The sequence below is a fragment of the Rhyacophila brunnea genome, unplaced genomic scaffold (genome assembly GCF_057557595.1).
Source record: "Rhyacophila brunnea isolate RB1 unplaced genomic scaffold, BYU_Rbru_1.0 scaffold_10, whole genome shotgun sequence".
Lineage (NCBI taxonomy): Eukaryota > Metazoa > Arthropoda > Insecta > Trichoptera > Rhyacophilidae > Rhyacophila > Rhyacophila brunnea.
In genome coordinates this window covers 26,459,710-26,481,499 of record NW_028232752.1, presented here as the reverse complement: position 1 = coordinate 26,481,499, position 21,790 = coordinate 26,459,710, and the positions used below count along the sequence as shown (strand labels likewise).

Sequence of the window (21,790 nt, the reverse complement as noted above, 5' to 3'; positions counted from 1 at the left end):
AGTGTTAAAAAGAATATTTGAATAACTGTATATAGAATACTTCTTCATTGTGTATATCTGTCTACTTTTTTCCGTGTCTAACGCGAGAAAGTCGCAGGCTATCGTTACTACATAATATGATTATTATTATTTTAGGCTTCGTATTGTGTGACGAGAAGTAAATATGCCTAGCATTTTGAAAGGAGCAAACGTTATTCAAGGAATGATTTTCTTTCAAACCTATAATTTTACTCGTTCGCACATTGTACGCTTGAAACCTTACACAATATCTTGCGACAAACAAAATATTTACAAACCCTTTCACAAAGCAGGCATGCGATCTATAATGCACCACAATATGTGTAGTGGTAAGTATTGTATGTAAGTTAATTATTGTGGGAATCAGTTAAATATTAGGTGTGACTAATAATCGTTATTGATTGATGCTATCAGGAACAATTGCATTTAATTATTTTGCACGTCCGAGAATATTCATCAATTGGCATGCGTTCGGTATAATAAAATATATAATAATTATAATCCTATTCAGGCATCCAAGATCTTGCATGAATAAGTAATACGTAATAGTACCTACCCCTACCTATAAACATAATGAAGATTGCCTGACTTTATTCATTAGTTAGCATCCAATAATAATACAAAACAAAAATAATATCCTAGTGACTAGTCAATACAACCGACAACTCGTCTAAATTTCATTTGTTGCTTTATACTTATACGGGATTTAGGCTTTCGGGATTTCGGCCATTCGGGATTTCGGCCTTCGGGATTTCGTCCGGCACCCCTGTGAGTCTGCTAGTGTAATTAGGTCTCAACTCTAATAAGACGTCATGCAGGTTATTCTATACAATTTATGATTTACAATTAAAAGTAGTAAACTATAAAAAAAATATATTTTTCTTTTAATTTTAAAAATAACCTACTTATCCTATAATAATACAATCTCGCAACAGAATAAATATAAAGAGAAAAAATATTCATGGATTTATAAAGTTAGACATCTACGTGCAGTTGATATAAGTTATTCTTATTAAAACAACAAAAATACGATCGCTTTTCTCAAATTTTATATTCGAAGAGCAACAAAAATACTTTTTAAATTGCTGATGTAGTCGGTTAAAAATTGTAATTTTGTTAGAATTGAATAAGTTATTTAATAATAAAAAATATTGTAGGCAATTTCCAATTCTCTTGTGTATTATGTTTTATTTAGAATTTCAAATATTATATGAATATATTACATTACTGTAATGGACAGAGCCATACGTATGTTATTATCTTTAGTTCGTTTTCCGTATTCACATAAAAAAACAAAATGAATTTAGGAATCGCGATTTATTATATCTGGAATAGTATTTTGAAAATTTCGATGCAATACACAAGTCAATGACAAAAAAATAGCATAATATGATATACTTATTGTTTTTTTTACTGTTACACAAATATTATCACATATTGCGCTATAAACGTGCTTGTATATTAGGATTTATTCTGTAATTGCTTAAAATATTAATATAGATAATATAAATTAATAATCAGTAGAAAGTTGTATATCCATTGTCGGTATAATACAGCGATGGCGAACCTATTGCACGCGTGCTACCAGTGGCACACGAGATGATTTTTTATGGCACGCGAATGCTTTATTTTGAGGAGAAAAAATAAATAAAAAGAAATGCAAAAAAAAAATACAAATAAATATAGGTAAGTACATATACTTATTTATATGATGTTTAATAATAATGACGACATTGCCATGCGTTTTTTCTTTGGATTTTGATATTATTTTTACCAATGGATACGCAAACAGAAACGACGAAATTCATGTATAAATGACAGAACGCATTGTATAAAAATTATCATACCAATTCGGTATACCACAAATTAACAATGTACACATTCACTGACTTAGTCGAGGTAAAGTACTTCGGCGTTTCGTTGAGTGAAATCTGAATGTCTAGAGGTGACTAGCAAAAACATATATTTAATGTCAATTTCAGCTAGAAACACGGTGAAAGATAAAATTTCAGCTAGAAACACGGTGAAAGATAAAATCTCAAGAACTAAATTGTAATTTTTAAACTTTTTTATTAGAATTCTTAAAAATCACATTTTCATTTTTTCCCATGAAAAACTGCTAGGCACGTCAGAAAGCCGAAAAATAATATTTGGAAAATTTTGGCACGCTTGCGTAAAAAGGTTCGACAACCCTGATATAATTCATTGAAATTATTGTCAGTAATACGTATTTAATAAAATCAGATTTTTCTTAAATATCTTTGAAATACCATCAGAAACCAGAAATGTTATAGTAAGCTAAAATGTATAAAGTTGAAACAAAGGGGGTCTCCAGTCGACTGATTAAGTTAGATACAAATAACATTGGTTTACTAATGGTGGATGGTGTGAAGGCAGAAACGAGTCAGATGGTACTTCGTGAACGCTGTGAAAGTAGGATCAAGTCAAATGCTACATAATATTGAATGATCTGAAGTCAGAAGCAAGTCCGAGCATTCTTCGTGAATGCGTTCGATGAGAATATTTTTTGTTATTCGCGACTTGAATGACCGAATCAGTAAAAACAAGACATGACATAATATAATTGACGAAAAGATTTTTGGTCAAATTTAAGTAAATCATTTCCTATAAGTCCCAGTCCAAAACCTTTGTCAAATCGTATTTTTAAAAACTCAGAATTAATTAGTAGCATTTAGTGCAATACTTGTAATAATAGTAGATTTCAATATTTGTGTTGATCTGTACGCCCATATCGTATTGAAATCGATTTTACGTTTAGTATTAAATGAAATCATTAATTATACCTTCAAGATATTGGTGTAGGTGGATATTTATTGTCCTTTCATTTTGATAGAACAATATGTAGATGTTCACGGTTGATAATCCAACGTATTATGTTACTATCAAATAAAGTCAGCTGATAGTTAAAATCATTTTAATAAATAATTTAAGATGGCTTATTCTAGCCAAGTCAAGGTCCGTTACCCTTATTTTCTTCTGTCAAAATATGACAATCCAACCATGAGAAAAGTATTATCTTTCTCTACATTTCGTATCCCATTACTGACATCTAGCGTTCTAATTATTGACTACGCGCCCCCTAGAGTGAGAAAGGATTGCGAAAGCGGATAGGCATGATACGTGGAATATAATTTTTTGAAAGTTAGATTTGGCGCGAAATTTTGGTTTCCGGATAGCAATATGGCGGCCAACCGTTTGTTGGCACACTAGATCTCGATTCAACAAATGTAATTAAGATATTCATGAGAATGCAAATGGCGGACGGCTCACGCACGCTGACGGTCGCGAATATTCACGCCTCAAGCCCTTATCCCGAGGGAAATGGCTTCTAGAAAGCAATACTACTATTATTTGTTTCACAACTCACTAAGTATTCAAGGTCTTTCGAGTGGCAGGCCTGGATTGACACACCGCTGTCTGTTTCGACACCCACAGGCACGTGTTAATTGATCATCTCGGTCTATTTCATTTTAACAAGTTCAACGATTTTAGCATAATTTTCACTATAATCGCTCATTTAACGTTAATTATATGAATTCTACCAACATTCAATATCAATAACATTACGTCATACTATTATTACCTACTTACATAATGTTTTAATGTACCTATAATCAACAATACATAATTAAAGACAATACCAAATATGTTGAAAAACAGATAATGCATACTAATTGATAAATATATTTTGTTTGAAGGCAACGGAATAACCACTACTAAAGAGGGTTTGAAAAAAGTACAAATATTACACGTACACACAACTTTTGTCGAATATATTCTGATCTCTTCACTTCGATGTACATTCATCCCAGAGAGCTTACTTTTGATTAGCACATTCTTTAAAATAAATAGACAAAAATCGACCGTTCTATATTACGCCATGGTTTTCGATAGTTTCGTATCGATCTGTCAAAAAAAATTCGTGGTCGCTTAATACATTTTATTATTTTGTTTCTTAATCAATTTCACCTAAATATTCACCTATGCCAATTTTACATGACTAGGTATGCAATCATATTTTATTATTATTTAAAATTGTAAATTTAAAATATTATTTTTACTAAGTAGTATAGCATACTACCAACTCAACAATAATAAAAGTAGTAAAGTCGATTATTGCAGTTAAATAAATGAATAGAATGATTTCATATAATATCTACTGATAATCTAAATAAATATCTCTAAATAAAAGCCCATCCAATTGAGGTCGAAAAAATATAGAAAATCTAGTTAATTATCGATACGAAACTTTATACTGGCATCAGTGGCATGTATAATATTTCAGAACTTCTCTAATATAAAATTACAGGAAAGGATTGCCTAAAGTCCATCTAAAAAGTTAGTACCTACCTAATTCCATAATATTTTTTGCATATGTAAAAGTATTATTTCTCCAGTTATTAATAAAAGTCTTCTAAAATAACCTGAATGTCTTTTAAAACCTACCAATAAATCTTTTTCATGCTTAGCAAAATGCTCCCCATGCACGCCCTTTTATTATACGTCTTAATTTAATTTATAATATTAACTGTTTTTTTCTGTGCGTAATGCGAACGATAATTTCACGTGTTTTGTTCATCAGTCACTGACTTCAAAATAATGCTTTTAAAATTGAAACTACACGGGAGACCAGTGCGTATTTTAGGCTTTTTGGAAAATATTAAATTATAATAATATATAAGATAATTATGTACTAAAACCGTTTTTAACCAGCGGTGAATGAGCCAGTGATACGTTTTATCAATTCAAAACCAGTCACGCTAAGAAATTATAATGACATAATATAATACATAATATTATGATATAGCGTCATTGCTTTGCATATTATAAAAATTTAATATGTGAGATGGGAGATGGGAGGTATTTTTAAAGGAGTATGTTTATTTAAACATAAGTAACATAACCCTTCGTAGAAGTAGTAGGTACGTTTCTTACATATAGACATTGTTAAAATGGCTATGTAAAATAAAAAGAAAGATAGGCGATTTATATGAAGTAACGTAACATAACCTTATTACATAAATATGAGTTTAGATGTAATAAATCCACCTACACGTTTGAGATGTGCATGAAATGTAAAGTCAAATGTTTTGAACGTGACAATTTACATTATGAAAACTTTCCCGTACCTCACAATGAAATTGAAACATTTTCCGAATAAAAATATTCTCTCACATTTTTCATATGAATATTTTTTGCAATGTGTAGTTTAAAGTTATATTCGAAAGCTTTATGGACTTTTAAGAAGCTTATAAGTAGTGTTAAACATACGAATTGAAGTATGAAACAAATAATATTTGCATTCCAATATATGACATTTTTGTACATTACTTTGGTCTGTCTTTGGTGAGTATATATCTTCTTCTAGTGGATGTGTGTGGTCATAGGACGTTTCTAATATAATTATTATGAGTATTATCACCATAGTGGTAGATTCCAAACTCGACACCTGTCCAGTGATGAAGAGTACCTGTTGAAGGTAGATAGGCTGTGGTAGATAGCTTTAAAAAAGTCCTAGGACTGCCATATTTACGGGACATAAATTAAAATTTTGTTTTATTGAACCGAAAAAATATATTATTTTACCTTTTTATAATAGATATTTGCAAAAAAAAACAACAGCCACTAACAAAATATTGCCCGACTATGATTCAATCTCGGATTAGAAAATTATAATATCAGGATTGTTGAGCATTTTGACCACGAGATCATTTAGGATCGAATGCACTAAATTAGTGTATATATTTACGAAAACTACTTAGCTGTAAGCAGGTTAGGCTAAAATACTTACAGCATCAGGTGATACTGATATTGATATTACTTGCCGCCTTTTTATTCTATTACTTCCATAGCTGATTACGGATGAGTGCAATGTCCATGTCGGACAATCAATTTATAATGCATACAGATGTCGTTGGCAAATTATATTATTTTTGTTCGAATTAATGAAGTTATTATTTAAATACGTTAAAAGGCAATTAAAAATATGGCTTTAAATAATAGCCTAATATGGAGTCTTCGCCACCGATACTGACGCATCTAGTAATGGCGCTGATTTATGAAGCAGACTGTCCATATTTCAGACGTCTGATTTGTCTTTACCATTATTTAGTGGTTTTGTAAAACCCCTGCTTGCATGGTTCATCGCTATCCATGCGCTGCATGTGTGCTGCGCACTAAAGTCATCAGGTGAGGACAAAATATATGTGTGTTTTTCTCAAAGCCTGGGTGTTTGTGATTGTTAAAAATTACTAACAACCCTTGTAGGAAAAAGCAAGGATATGGTTATTAATAATTCTAAAAAAAACTGAGATGTGTCATAAGATTTTATCTCAATAGCAGCCAGTGCATTCTCACTCATATATATTTAAAAGTATAATGCCGTGTCCACACTGACAACAAGTTGCTGGCAACCTCATTAAATTTTACTATAATTATCATAATTATCGTAAAATCTAACGAGGTTGACAGCAACTTGTTGCCAGTGTGGACACGGCATAGGATTCATTGTCCGCACGAGTGAAGCTAATCAATTGTAACGATTGGCATATCGATCAAATACAGCTACCGATGGCTCCCATATGCTAAGAATTCCAAATTGAAGCGCCTAGTTTCAAAAGCCCCTAAAACGATTTTAGGTATTTCTGAGAAAAATGAGAAAAACGGTTTTAGGTAGTTTTGAGAAAAATGAGAAAAAATCATATCTATTAAATCTGTGAACTTTATATATTTATTTTTTAATTTGTTACATTCTAAAGAGTATTTTGGCTTTCCATTTTAGCGGTATTTGAAAAGCACACCCAACCATTTTAGCAAGTTTTGAAATTTACCCTAATTTTTGATCTCATACGTATTGACGAATTTTGGCGCTTTTTAAAGTTCAATCTTAGGCCATCATATAGTGAACAAAAATATCCATCTAACTACATATGAAAAATTTTCAAAAACCGTTTTAGGGGCTTTTGAAACTAAACTTTGCAACTAACTAATTGTAAAGTAGCCTCTTAGGACTTGGTAAAATGGAGAGAGTTGTTGTAAGATGCCACGTTCCCCCCACTGTGGACAATGATGACTGTCGATAATGTTATTTTAATTTCATAATAGTTCACATTCTAAATATAATGATTGTATATTGATTGAGTGATTGCGGTTTCATATTTTAATATAACCAAATTTAATGCTGAAACATGATATGATATCTAAGCATAAAATATGAAATGTGTCAATTCATTTATATTCAAATTAAATGAAGTTATTAAATAACGATATCTATTACTATTATAAATTATAAGAGTAGACCTCAATAACAGAAACATAATTGAGTAATTTCAAATTTATAAACTATTATTGAGTAATTTGATATATTCAAATCTATTTTGTATTATAAAATATGATTGATACATTATAATTATTTAGATAATAATATTTTGTTCGCTTATGAGGATCTTCTTTTTTATTTTTGCAAAATCAAGAACCTTAGACTGCTGACTAGATAATTACTAATTAATTACCACATTTAAATAGCATGATAATTATATATAATGGCCACCTAATCGTTACGCGCTAGACGCGTCTTTAGCGTCCAATATATAGCTGAGCTCTTATTATACCAATAGATATCTTGTATACTTTTAAAATACGATTACGAGATCTGTATTCTTAATCGCAATGAAAATAATGTACCGAATATTTCGAAAATTAATATAACTGAAAAGTAATTGTACTTAAATATATGCATATATATTTACATGAAATAGTAAATATAATAGTTATAATACTAAGACAGTTGAGACACTGAGGATTGAATGATTATAAGTATAGCAAGTTCTAGTGTGAACTTAATATGTGATTGTCCATTATTTTTATAATATGTCAGTTCCCAGCATTCTGTAAATTTGGTAATGTTTTTTTTTTAATAATTTACTTTTGCTATTTTTCATTAATGGCGATAATTATCAATTCTTGGTGGAAGGATATTGTATTAACTAAAATAAAACATAATACACAGTACTGATTCCATGAAAAATATTCATATTACTTAGTGTTTATTATTTTTTTTAGTATTTGAAAAATAGTCAAGCCAAAATATTCAAATTTGATACGCTAGTATAAAAATAATAACAACCCTTCAGTGGCAAATCATTGAGGTTGTCTATGGAGATACGAAATAAATAGTGCACACTAAACATGATTAGTCATACTTATTTGTTTTTATTTGACTAAGAATACAATTTTTATATGGTGATGGTTAGTTTTTAAAATTCATTAAAACCCTGCCTGAGCCAAGCCATGATACTGGAGGTAGACTGTGAAGATTCCACATAAATAGTGCACACTTTTTCAGACATAAGTACTTATTTCTTTTCATTAAACTAAGAATACAAATTCCAGATGATGTTGATTAGCTTTAAAAATTCAATTAAACCCTGCCTAACCAAACCATAATACATAAAAATATTTTTTTTTTTTATAAAATATCCAAAATTATTTATGATTTAGAAAGGGTTTAATAAAATAGAAATATGAAAACTAAACAATTACATCCACAGTTTGTATTATTAGTTCAATAAAAACAAATAAGCGTGTCTGAAAAAGTTAAGCCCGCGCTATTTATGATGAAATCCCACAGCCTACCTTCACTCTTTGCCTCTGCAACCCTTTATACCTAAACGAAAAATCATTAAGTATTTTTAATATTCTAAAAAATATGTCTAGTCAAATATGCCAAATGATTTATTATTAATAGTCTGATATTAATATATTGTTTTATATTGATTATTGTTTTCACTATTTTAAGAACGATGGGTTCCTGGGTTCGATCCCGGTCAGGACACACAATATTTATGTGTTTGTCTCAAAGCCTGGGTGTTTGTGATTGTCCAAAATTACTAACAACCACCTTGTACGAAAAAGCAAGGACATGGTTATTAATAATTCTATAAGTATAAAAAAAAAGCATAATCCAATGTTAGGCAAAACTGCCTTTTCGCCCAAGACAATTAAATGACGTTTGAATCCTGTTGCACGCATAAATTAATGGGTGTGTGGTGGTTCGAAAACCAGCCTAATCTAACCCACTTATTACAACGTTTTTCTTATTTGTCCGGTACAAATCTTGGAATCGATTTTTAACTAACTTTCCGACTAGCTAGACATTTGAATATATCATAACACGATGCCAATGCATTTTTTAATACTTTTAGCCATCTTTAAGTAGAATTGAATTAATTTTCAGTTAATTCTGTTTTGTATGAAAAGCTATTTCGGAAGAAATCCGTAAAAAGTAAAACTATTGTTGGTTGCTAAGTGGGTCCTAGCAACTAAATTATTAATAATAATACATACGTGCGTTACTATGGGAATCAATATGACATTTCAGTATTATTTCTATCAAGTACATTTTTTTTGATTGTTTAAGCTAGTCAAGTCAAGTTTATATGATTCAACAAAAAATTTAAAAACGTTGTATATAAAAAGTTCTTTTTATCTTGTAATTATTTATTGCATATAGTCACTCGTACTCGCTGAATCCTCAGTACCATAATTAATTTAAAATGTATTTTGTCACTGAACTTATTGTATTTTAAAATTTAATGGGTTTGACAGTTTTTTTAAGCAGATTATTTTACGACTTGGTCGCGGCGGTATTTTTATAAATTAAGGGACTAATGGTTTTTTCGCAGCCGAATCTCTTAATTCTTCAAATAAAATTCTCCATATCTCTTTTTATCTGCAGCCGCTAAATTTACATAAATTTTAATGAATAATTTGACGACTATTAATTAAGTGAACTGTGCAAAGCGACCATGCTTCTTTTTTTAAATTTTATTTGAATCCGAAGTAGGTAAGTAAGATTCGTTTTGTGGATATTCTTTTTTTGAATTCATTTAAATTTGGAATAACATAAAAACTTTCAAAGATTCTAATTATACGCAAACTATGTTATCCATGTGTAAAACATGTGATTATTTTTAAATTAAAGTTTTTTCATTACGAATATAACATACTTATAGCCTGTGATAGCCGAACGGTATCTACTTATGCAGTCCAGTCGTAGGTCTCGGGTTTAAAACACCGTTATGGCCAAAATTCACATGTTATTTTTTGAATGTCTGTTTGAACATAAAGCATGGAAATCATGAGCAAGTGGTTAATATCCATTTCTCGTAAATAAATCTATTAAAATACTTCTTCATGAGGCGGCGAAAATAGACGTCGGATTGTAGAGCCAATAAAAATCTAATAATTATAACATACTTATGGTATGGAAATGTTTAATGAAAAGTTGTATTTCGGGCACACATAGGTCACCCATCGGATGAAATAGAAATATACAAGTGGACAACCGCTACCTAAATACAGATAAATATGCCTAAGAGGTACTAAAGTACAATAGAGCTGCACTAAAATACGCTGGATCGACGAAATCGTGAATTTCGGTTAATGTACGTGGTCGCGAAGAATTAGATACTGAAATGATTGTAAAGAGCTAGAAGATACCTTTATCCAGCAGTGGATGGAACCCAACTGATGATGACGATAACGCCATATACATATATGGTTGGTTAGGTAGTTTTTCTCTCCTTCGATTCTTTCCTTAGATACATTTATTTATTTAGTACGTAAAACGAAGAAGACTTATATTTTTAGTGTCATATTTTAAGAGGCTTTGGTGTCACGGTGACTGTCATCTACTGTCAGATTCTCCTTAAGCTGTCTACTTACAGAGGTAGATTTAATATAAGACCAAACAAGTGTTCGTGTCTTTGAATTAAAAATATTATACATTTTTTATGTGAAAGCAATTAACATAAAATATTTGTATGTTTTTCTATAGTCATAAACTATTTTAACTAATATAAAACATCAAAACTTAGTGCAAGGTTTGAATACCGATTCGATCAAATATTTCACTGGAATAATAAATAGTTAAGCGTAGTAGAGATTTAATTCAATTACCCAAATAAAGCAGTTATTTTGTCAGAAAGTCTCAAAACTAAAAAAAAATCGTATTTTTCACTATATTGAGTGGAAAATAAACTTGACTACTAACTGGTATATTATAATACCCACAGTTTATCGGACGGGGACGTCCAAACCTGTCAGCGACCGGTGATCGATGTACCCAATATAATCGCCGATGGTTGATGAAATGGATGAATGTATGTCATAGTAAATTTCTGTTATTAGAAAATCTTATTTTTTACAGGCTCAAGTAGTATTGTTCCTAGTATTTAATATTTGAAATACACTTGCGTTACTTTGTATATTATATTTCTTTTGAAAAAGCTTACTTTAGAAATATTGATTAATAATTTAATCAAAGTAAATTTTATCGAAAAGTAAATCAACGACACCTAATTTTTGTCATTTCTAACTGAAAACTGACCACAAAGGAATCTATCGGTGAATGTTTCAGAATAATAGCGCCAACAAAAAGTTATTTTTTTTGAAAGAAGACAAAGAATTTAAAGCGAAATTTGCTTTATAATTTAATGATGGTCAGGCCATAAAGCCCTAAAAATACAAATCCTCGAGAACGTCTTCAATTTTTACCAATATTTTTATTGCACGTATTTTTACGTGACAATCATTGATGCATATTATGATTCAGACATAACTATTAAAAATAACCATATTATTAAACACATATTTTAGGATACTTCATATTTATATATTTAAACTTCACTTTAAACAAAAAATGCAACCCACTACTTCCCGTTATTTTTATATTATACTTATTTTTATACAACGCTTAAAAAATAAGAAGAAACTAATTATTTAACATACATAATTTTGAAAACACTTCTGAGAAAATATATTATAACCAATAGAAAAAATCTTTTTGAAAAAAGTAAGACACCGTCAGGAATCGAACCGGCATCTCTCGGGTAATGCGCCCATGCACATAGACCACTATGCTAAAGAAGTCATACTTAATTAAGACAAATTTTAACGAATGGTTTTTAATATTCTCTGAAGCGCTTTCCAAATTGAGCTACTATTAGCGATCGATTTTAGTATTTTAAATCAAAATAGATATTACTATAATTATTACTAACCGACGTCACGGATCACTCCAAGATTTTTTGTTGTAACTTAGTTGAACTTGTATCTGAACTAATGTATGTTCAATAATTAGAATTTCACATTCTTAAATCTTGTGAATTATTCGTTGAATAAAAAAAACAGTTAATCAAGAAATTAAGTGTGGTTGCTTATAAAAATGTGAATTCTAACAAATTGGAACTTATTCTAATGATTTTGCCAGTCAAAGTACTGAATATTCATCTTCTAAAGACAAGAATGTTACAACTGTGGGTTATAAAATAATATGTTTTGATCCAATCATTCATAGTCACACTGTAGCATATTTTATATTACTATATTTATTGGCCTAAATCGATAAACAGTGATCCTTAAGTTTATTGCCAATAATTACTCATTAATATAACGACCTATCGCTTTGACTCGTGAATTATTACGCACCCTTCTTTCTATATATGATGAGGTGGCAGTTTAATGGTGCCAATTATTATTTCTCAAAGATAGGGAGCGAGCAACGTGAAAGACGCTTTCAAAACAACCCGTGTGGGTTAACTGATAAAGAAAACATTACAAATTCAAAGCAAGCCTAATCCATAAGTCGTGAGAAAATTCTGTGACGTTTTTTTTTAATCATAATAATTGTTACTCAGGTGAACAAAATCTGTGTTCTGCTTATACTGAAAAAAAATGCTTAGTTTAGTAAACACTTTGCATTAAAAAAAATGGTAAACATCTAAAAAAACCGCGAATTTCATTTTTTTAACTGGTCTTGTGTCACGTTTAAAATATACCTAAAAAAAAAATAGGTAGAGTGATGAGCAATAATTATAAAAAGACACAATAATTATTTTCTCTTTTACATCATTACAACGCTGCGTCAGAAGAGAAGAGTTTTAGATTTCTATGACTCGGTCATTTTAACCTTGACTCCACAGATAGATGGATCTTTTTGATACATGGAAATGTTTACCTTTACGATTGCCGCTCGGACGGCATCCAACATTAAATTGAATACAACAAGTAGCTTTCTTTATTTGGAATTTGTATTGAATCAGTGAATACCAAAGGACGTACAGATGAGTATCCAAAAATTTATTATGTTTTTATAATTTCTCTGTCTCTGCGAACATTATTCACGAGTCTCCATTGTTAAAAAATACTATTTCTCTACTTTTTGAAGTTATACTTCTTTAGATGCGCTTGTAAAATCAGATCAGGGTGTATTTTTGGCGTATGACATGTAACGCATAATTTATTTTTTCACACAAAAAAATCGCACTCGATTGGATTCGAGCCACGATTGTTCGGTTATCAGCCGAACGCACTACCTTTACGCCACAGTATGATAATGAAATTGTGACGATTATACAGTATAATATTATAGTTTAGAATTGTTCCGTTGCCTAGACAGCGAATTTGCAATTTCTTACGTAAACAAACTAATAAACGTCATAGTGGCAGTTGTTACTTTAAAAATAAAAAACAACGATAAATAATTATATAATTTAGTAATATACGTTAAAGTGTATAGAAATAAGTCAACAGCGTTCCAATAAGCGATCCTTTTTCTTGAGTGTGTAATTTAACAAGAAAATTAAGAGCTACATAAGTACACACGCCGATTTTTTTCATTTGGTTTAATTATTAGATCTTTTAATAAACAAGTTTAATCTATTTAAATTATAGGATTTTTTTTATATTTGCAGTATTTCATTATGAACAAATTTAGATCACACTTGGGGCCCTAATTACGAATGTATACGCTTACAAGGCTTTCTTACTCAACATATTTTATATTCTACTGATATTCCACCCATTTATATAATATAGGTACCTATAGATTCAATACCCTATAGATTCAAGTTTCACTGATAGTCAAACCCACGTGACAGCGCGATAATACACCCTGATATTAATAGTCAATTAATTAATACTGCTTTAACCGTTTTAGCATTTTTCTTCTTTCTTACGCATCTACATAACTTACTTTCTCACTATTACAATGCATGTTATAAATTTTTAGACACTGTGTGAAATTACACAAAGAATATGTGCATATTTTTTAAGATTGTTACCATATGTAAATTTCATGTTAATAATTTATGACATGAAGGTATGGGACATTGAATAATGAAATTTCAAAGAAAGTTGAAACAGACCTATCTTCGAAATCTTTTAGACTGATAGAGTGATTAATTTTGATGTCGTAACTCATTATCCAATGAAATAGCATTAGTAGACGTGGCAGAAGATTACGACACATTTCGTGGCTTAAAAATCTGTGTGCTCGAAGTGCAGCTATGCCAACCGTCACCGGTCCAAGAACATAATGTATTACAACTATTGTCTCTTCACTATACTAGTTTATATTAAGAATTTAAATATCGGCTATTTCTTCTTTAAATATATATGGTAAGATATTGGTATATTATAATGTTTTGTAATGTAGTGTATCACTCTTTAATCTAGATTACATCAATATATTACATTGGATAATCAGTTCACAATGATAAAGGCTTTATTAAAACACCTTACGCGCTAGATATGTTTATCTCATTGCCACATTAGAAAGGAAAAGCCGCAGAAGGGTAGACAAAAAATAAATGATAAAAATTTGGATTTTAAAAGCTTTTAAAAACCTAAAATATATACTCTGTAGATTGTTTTCAATAATATATTATGATCTGTATAATTACTGTGTTTGTTTTTTGTATGGTCTAATTGAATTTTAAAAACTAACCAATACCATCTGTGAATAGTCTTATTTCAATGAAAACAAATACGTATGACTGATAAATACTATGTGCACTATTTACGACGGACCCTCTCCGCCCTTCGCCACTGCCACTGGATAAAGTACTGTGACTCGGTACCTGCAACTTGCATTCTTGCAATTTGGTTAGCGAACTATTGACGGGTAAAGGTTACAATTAACAATTCTTAAATCTAATTTTTATATACAGAAATATGTAAAATGAAAATTAATATAATGTATTACATAAAATAACGCCCACGGTGGCTGAGCGGTTACGTGTCGGCTTATCATGTTGTGGGTCTCGGGCTTGAATTCCGGTTCTGGAAAATTCACACGTTGTTTTTCCTAGTTTTTCTTTTACCATTCATTTCTAATAAAAAATAAAAATCTCTTAATACAATCTCCACATAGAACATGATGTAATTATAAACTAAATTGCAGCCACAAGGCGGCTCTCGTGGTGCAGTGCGTAAGGCGCTGGTCTTCCATCTGGAAGCTCTGGATTCGATTCCTTGTGAGGACACAATATTTATGTGATTTTCTCAAAGCCTGGGTTTTGTGATTGTTCGAAGTTACTGACAACCAAGGGGGTTTAGGAGGGTAAGAAAAAGCAGGGACACGGTTATTAATGATTTTAAAAAAATGCAGCCACTCCTTCTTACAAGACTGTCAGAAGCCGGTATGATTCTTACTACAAGCAGGTACTTAATTCAGTGGATGCCAATAGATACGTACTCCCTAAATACATTTTTGTGATCTTAAAATATGAATGGTTGATGTTGTTTTATAAAAAAATCATTAAAGTAGTTGTAAATTATTTATGTACAGACTTGTTTACTTACTATAATGACGTTATAGTATGTATTTTAAATTATAATGGATTTAAGTTTTGTGTTATTCCATTTGAGTTGTTTTTTGCGACTCGGATTTCGTCTTTCGGCATCTTCAGGCGCCGTGTACACTCACCTAAGGCTGCAAACACAAACTGACAACGAACACTCTTAACTCTAGCTTATATAATAAACCAATACAATAAAATAGGTAAAAACTCCATTACCTACCTATCAAGTCAAAGGTCACAAAAATTCAACAAACAAATTATGAATTGTTGAAGTGTCAGTATAAAACCCAATTAGTAAAAACCCTATCTTATTAATAACAATACACTCGATAGCATACAATAAATCGTCAAAGCCTAATAAGAGGTCCATTATTCTTATAAACATTATAAAATCGTGCCATATTCAACGAATAATTCTGCATTAAAACAACATACCTAGAGAAAATCTACATTGTTTATATAAAATCTGTATTCAGCGTTTCAGGATTCTAAGGGCTACTCCAACAATGTCAATGCAGCTACCGCGCTATAATGCCGTGACCACGTTCGCGTTAAAAAAACGCGTTAACCACCGACTGAAGCACCTTCAGCGGTTTTGTAATGACGCTGTACAGAGGAGCATGGGGCGCGGACGCGAGGAGCAAATATTTATCCAGATGACGACACATCCGCCCACCATCGCACCCTCGCGACTTAACCACCCCACATCACCTCTGTTCGCCGCCTACTTGAATAAGCTATGCACTCATGAGAAGAGTTACATCGTAACACCATAATATTACAAATAATCATCAATATTTTTGTTTATAGATAAATATTTTTTGTCCAATCTGAATCATATTCCAAATTGTATTCAATGAAACACACTATTAATTAAATCTTGTAGTATTTTTTTAAGAAGTGCAGGTACGACAAAAATAACATTTATAAACATACTGAAGTCATCTAAATAAATATTATTAATACTTTAAATTACAAAAAGCGTTACTAAGGGGAAAAAAACATAGCAATTAAAAATAACAACTCAGATACACAACTGTGAGAAAATTTAGGCATATGCTAGATAATTACTTTTTAATTACCACATTTAAATAGCATGCTAATTATATCGAATGACCACTTTGCTGGGCGCGTTTTTCCGAGTCCAATGTATTAAACGGCAGTGACTTGACTGCGCGGTATAGTAAAGTTTGTGCAAACTACTTTTAGAGTGTTTTTCGGTTTGCGCGAGCTACAGTTTTACTATCCATACACACAGGCTTACCGATACAAACCGGTGTGCGCGTAATTATCGTTTTATGTTTTTTTTTAATATACCTACTTATGTGTTTTTGAATTTGTTTTAAAATATGTTTTGTTGCAATATTATGTAAAACCCTTTTAATAACAGCGAAAAATGCTAACAATAATCGTTGTTGACGTCGTCATGCTGGAATTGGTTAATTATTTCGGGAATTTTCTACTGCGCTATTATAATTTTTGAATAAAGATTTATTGATGGAAAATATCAACCTCGTTATACAACTCCTAAATATTAATAAAACGATATAATTAATTGCGCGTTCAGAGTTAACCATTAGTGTTATCAAACGTTGAACTGAAATACTCTAAAATTAGGCGTATTTTTATTATTAGTGTTGTTGTTATTAATCTCCCGCACGCTAAATTATATAATATAATAATGTTATGTTATATAATATTCCAATATCTGAGGTGTGTTTAAAATTATATTTTTTTATCAACAATAAGTTTTGGTCTTCTTTCATTCATCGTCAAACTATGTTTTTACTACGCAAAGAGTCTATTGCGCGACTGTAAGATTAACTATGCCTCACTTCAGAGTACGGGATTTACATCTTCTCTATCTCTCAGTCCTGCGGCAAGTCGTGAGTATTGCAAAATGAATCAAGTAATACGACAAACCCACGAAGGCTTTTCTCCTGATGTTTAATTTGAAAACTACTTTCAAATAAACTGATTAAGGAAATTAGAATTGGAATTGTATATAATTATATTATGTTTATAAATGGATATAAATGAATATAATATGTATAATTATAAATGTATATAAGTATTATTTATTAGAACTGAGCGTACACGTTTTTAAATAATTAATGTTCTCCATTCAATTTCTATGGATATATATTTCTATGGTGCGATCGATCAAAATCCAATCAAAAATCAACGCGTTGGATAAATAGTGTAATAAACATTTACACGTGCATGAATTTACTGCTGTCAGTACATATTATCGCGACCATAACAATAAAGTGCACGTTTGAACTCGTATTATTGTGCAAATTGCAAAATTACATGCATGGATCAAAAAGGTTCAGAAGCTTTTGAATTTTCACGCAATTTTGAAACTTACATACATGACGTGTGCGCATTGGCAGTATAACGATAGTGGCGAACCTACATTAAAAAAACAAACTACACCACTCAACGCATTTGCCAATTATAACAACCAATCAAATAGCACCATACAATGACAACAACGCGTCTCGCTTACGCTCTAACAATGAAATTGGTGAGACATTCAGCACTATTACGTGTAAATAGTTATTATTATGATAGTTTAATTTACTCACTATTGGTGTCAGTAAATTCATGCACGTATACTGGCGCTATAAGTGTGAAAAATAATTGTGTGTTTTTTTAATTGTTGATTTATAAATATGGTTAGCTGTGCTGTATCAAATTTTAATAAACAAACTGAGAAATACAAATACAGTATAACCATTAAGTATGCTGTTCTGATACAATAGAAACCTACGTACATAATATGCAAACCTTGTTTTAAAAAAATTACATTTTCAAAAATTGCTATAAAGATTATTCAAGAAATGAAGTGGGTATTTATTATATTTTGGCTATCCAAATTCATCATTATCTGGAGTTCTTTAATCCCCAATCAGTCAAAATAATTGAGGTTCTACTGTACGTTAATTTTGTAGTAACTTTATCGTATTAACACATACAGAAACCGATTTCATATAGCCGTGCAATATGATGTCTCATTAGTAAAAATCGTACTCTGAGTTAAATACAGTCTCCGGTAGTTTTCTATGACATTTGACCAACCTGACAAAAATATATTCTTTTATTTACTTCACGTATATTATAAGATAAAAAAATATAACAATATATAATTAAATTTATATCTGATCAATTGTACGTAACGGTTATTTTTTAATGACGAATGATCACGATAATCGGCATTAATTTGCGAGTCATCTAGACTATTCACGTAATCTAGTCATTAGCAATTTACGTGTGAATAATAATATTAATTTCATACTTCATAATAATTATTGTAGATGGCCAAACTTGAATTGCCTAGTAGAAGTTAATAGTTTATCACACGAAGTGTAGTCTCTTCTAAGTGGAGGGTAACCGAAGATAGTGGTAACAACTTACTCTTGTTATAGTTCAACTTTGGACATTTACCGTTGGTAATAATAGTAATAATATGTTTTCCACCTACTTAGTATATTAATTCTCTGGTTTTGTGTTGCGGGGGGGCTGCCGACAGATGGTGTGAGTCTCCTTCGTTAATACCTGCAAACAAAAGAAAATTACGTGATTAGCCTTAGCGAAACGACGATACGTTTTCAAACAGCGACGATTAGGTTGAGCGAAAGTGATCATTTTCAAAAAGCAAGTACTAAAGCGTTTATTGCAGAGGCAATAACACAAATTGCTTGAATTCTGCAAGAAAGAATCTATCATAATAAATGCCAATTTATTGTCTGTATCTGCAAAGCGTATATTAAAAATAGGGCATTATAAAAGGATCATTTTTTTAAGGGATAATTGACAAAGAATACCCGATGGAGTGTTGGAGCATTATTAACATTTAAAAAATGGTAAAGTGTTTTGTCTGTGAAATAATAAATGTTAAACAACCTTCGTTATATCGTCCAGACTAAAATAGATTTATTTATATTAACAATAATTGAACTCTAACATTATTAAGTAGGTGTATTTAATAAATCGTATACCTATAATTTATTAATAAAATATCCCTTTTAAATACAATGTAATATTAATAAGACATTTTCATTGAAAAAAAACTAAAAGCACGATAATTTACAGTAAGTTCCTACTTAGTTTCTTTAATTGTTATTTAAAATCTCAGCATTTATACTTTATTTAAGAGAGACTTATTACTCTTGTTCGTGATCTGTCATTTCATTTTTTCCTACTTACATTTAGAATTAAAAATACGTTTTATTTAAAGTATAAGGTTTCCAACATAATGGTTATTTAAATAAAATTATATACATTACATGTTTGGTTTTACTATGTCACAAAAATGATTAAAATTACGTTAATCAACATATCGGTGAGTATTAGATCGGCGAAATACGGGTTAAACCAAAATCAATGGATAAAACTCAGATACTGTTTTTTTTTTCAATCGATATTTCTACTTAGATCCAGGTGTCGAAATTTAAGGATGTTGACCCGTTTCAGATACTTGGGATTTAATATTATACAAAATAATTACAAGATAAAAAAAACTTTTTATAAACAAAGTTTTTAAATTTTCTGTTGAATCATAATATAAACTTGGCTTGACTAGCTTAAACGATAAAAAAATTTGTACTTGATATAAATACTGAATAATAAAATGTCATTTCATATTGATTTCCATAGTTACGCACGTATATATCATTTAATAATTTAGTTGCTAGGACCCCTAGCAACCAATAATGGTATCAAAATAACTTTTCATACAAAACAGAATTAACTAAAAATGAATTTAATTCTACTTAAAGATGGCTAAAAGTATTAAAAAATGCATTGGCATCGTGTTCTGATATATTCTAAAAGTTTCAAATGTCTAGCTAGTCGGGAAGTTAGTTAAAAATCGATTGCAAGATTTGTACCGGACAAATAAGAATACGACCTAAGGAAAACGTTGTAATAAAAAAACGTTGTAAATAAAAAAAATGGTACACTTGTAGAAGTAAATCAGATAATAACCACAGCTAATAGATCATATTTATCAATGCTGTCGATCTTAAAACCTAGAAGTCTTGGAATCGTATTTATAAAACTGTTTTATACACGCTGTGTAACTAGTTGGGTTAATTAATATTTTGAGAGAAAGGGGGTGTAGAAAATCAGGTATAATGAACATTCAAGAAAATATAATATAGCGCACTACGCATATACTGATGTAGATGTGAAAAATGTTTTAAGAGTACATCTAAACGTCGATATCTAGATGGATCTCTCCCAAGCCTAAACCGTGTCTGAGTTGAGATGTAGCGATCATGAGGTGAAACGAACGACTAACGTCATTTTTAATGCATGCTTTCGAGATAGGCATTACCTTATATTACACTATATTTGTCTTCATTTATCTGTAACATATGAAAAAAATATAAATATGTAAAAGAGGACGAGACAAGGAGAAAACGTCTTAAATGTGATAAGGTGAAAGAAAAGCTGCACGTAAATGCAAATTATAAATTTGAAAAATAAACTGATATGAAAATAAAGGAATCATATATTTTAATCGGATCGTAAAAGAATACAAATGGTAGGATACTCTCATAATAGTTTGATAAATAATTTTAGTGCAGTACTAGCTTACCAAGTATATAGAAAGTATTAAACATTACAATTATTTTGTGACAGGTTGACAGAAATGTATAAAAAAGTTCATATCCAAGAATATTGACAAGTAGTACTGTCACCTGGTATTTTTTTCTAGTATATAATATATATTTATAGACGCCTATGGCAGTCGTGCGGCTTTGTATCAGGTTATAAAGTCGAGGGTCGTGGTTTTGAACCCAAAGTCTGACAAAAAACCACATATGGACCTAATAAGTTGAGCAAGTGGCTAACATTATTCCTCGTAAAACAAAAATCGCATCGTGAGGCGGGCCAGATCGACATAAGATTGTACAGCATTAAATAATATTATATATTGACAATTATTTATTTTGAAATAATTAACATATAAAACGAGAAAGCAATCATAAAATCCAATCAATGTGGTTTGATTGAGCTATTAATACCTCGCAATCTAGTTTTTAATTGATGACTGCAAAACTATTTCTTGTTAAACGATTTTTAAATGACATACA

The 21,790-nt window shown here is 30.4% G+C and overlaps 1 protein-coding gene across 1 annotated transcript in view; it reads right to left on the bottom strand.

The window, feature by feature from the left end:
* The window catches only part of sNPF (short neuropeptide F precursor), a 157,662-nt gene that overhangs the window by 101,830 nt on the left and 34,042 nt on the right, over positions 1-21,790 (bottom strand). Inside the window, exon 2 of the mRNA XM_085952710.1 lies at positions 19,171-19,244. The gene's annotated coding sequence lies outside the window, so the exon portion shown is untranslated. The remainder of the gene's footprint in view (positions 1-19,170; positions 19,245-21,790) is intronic.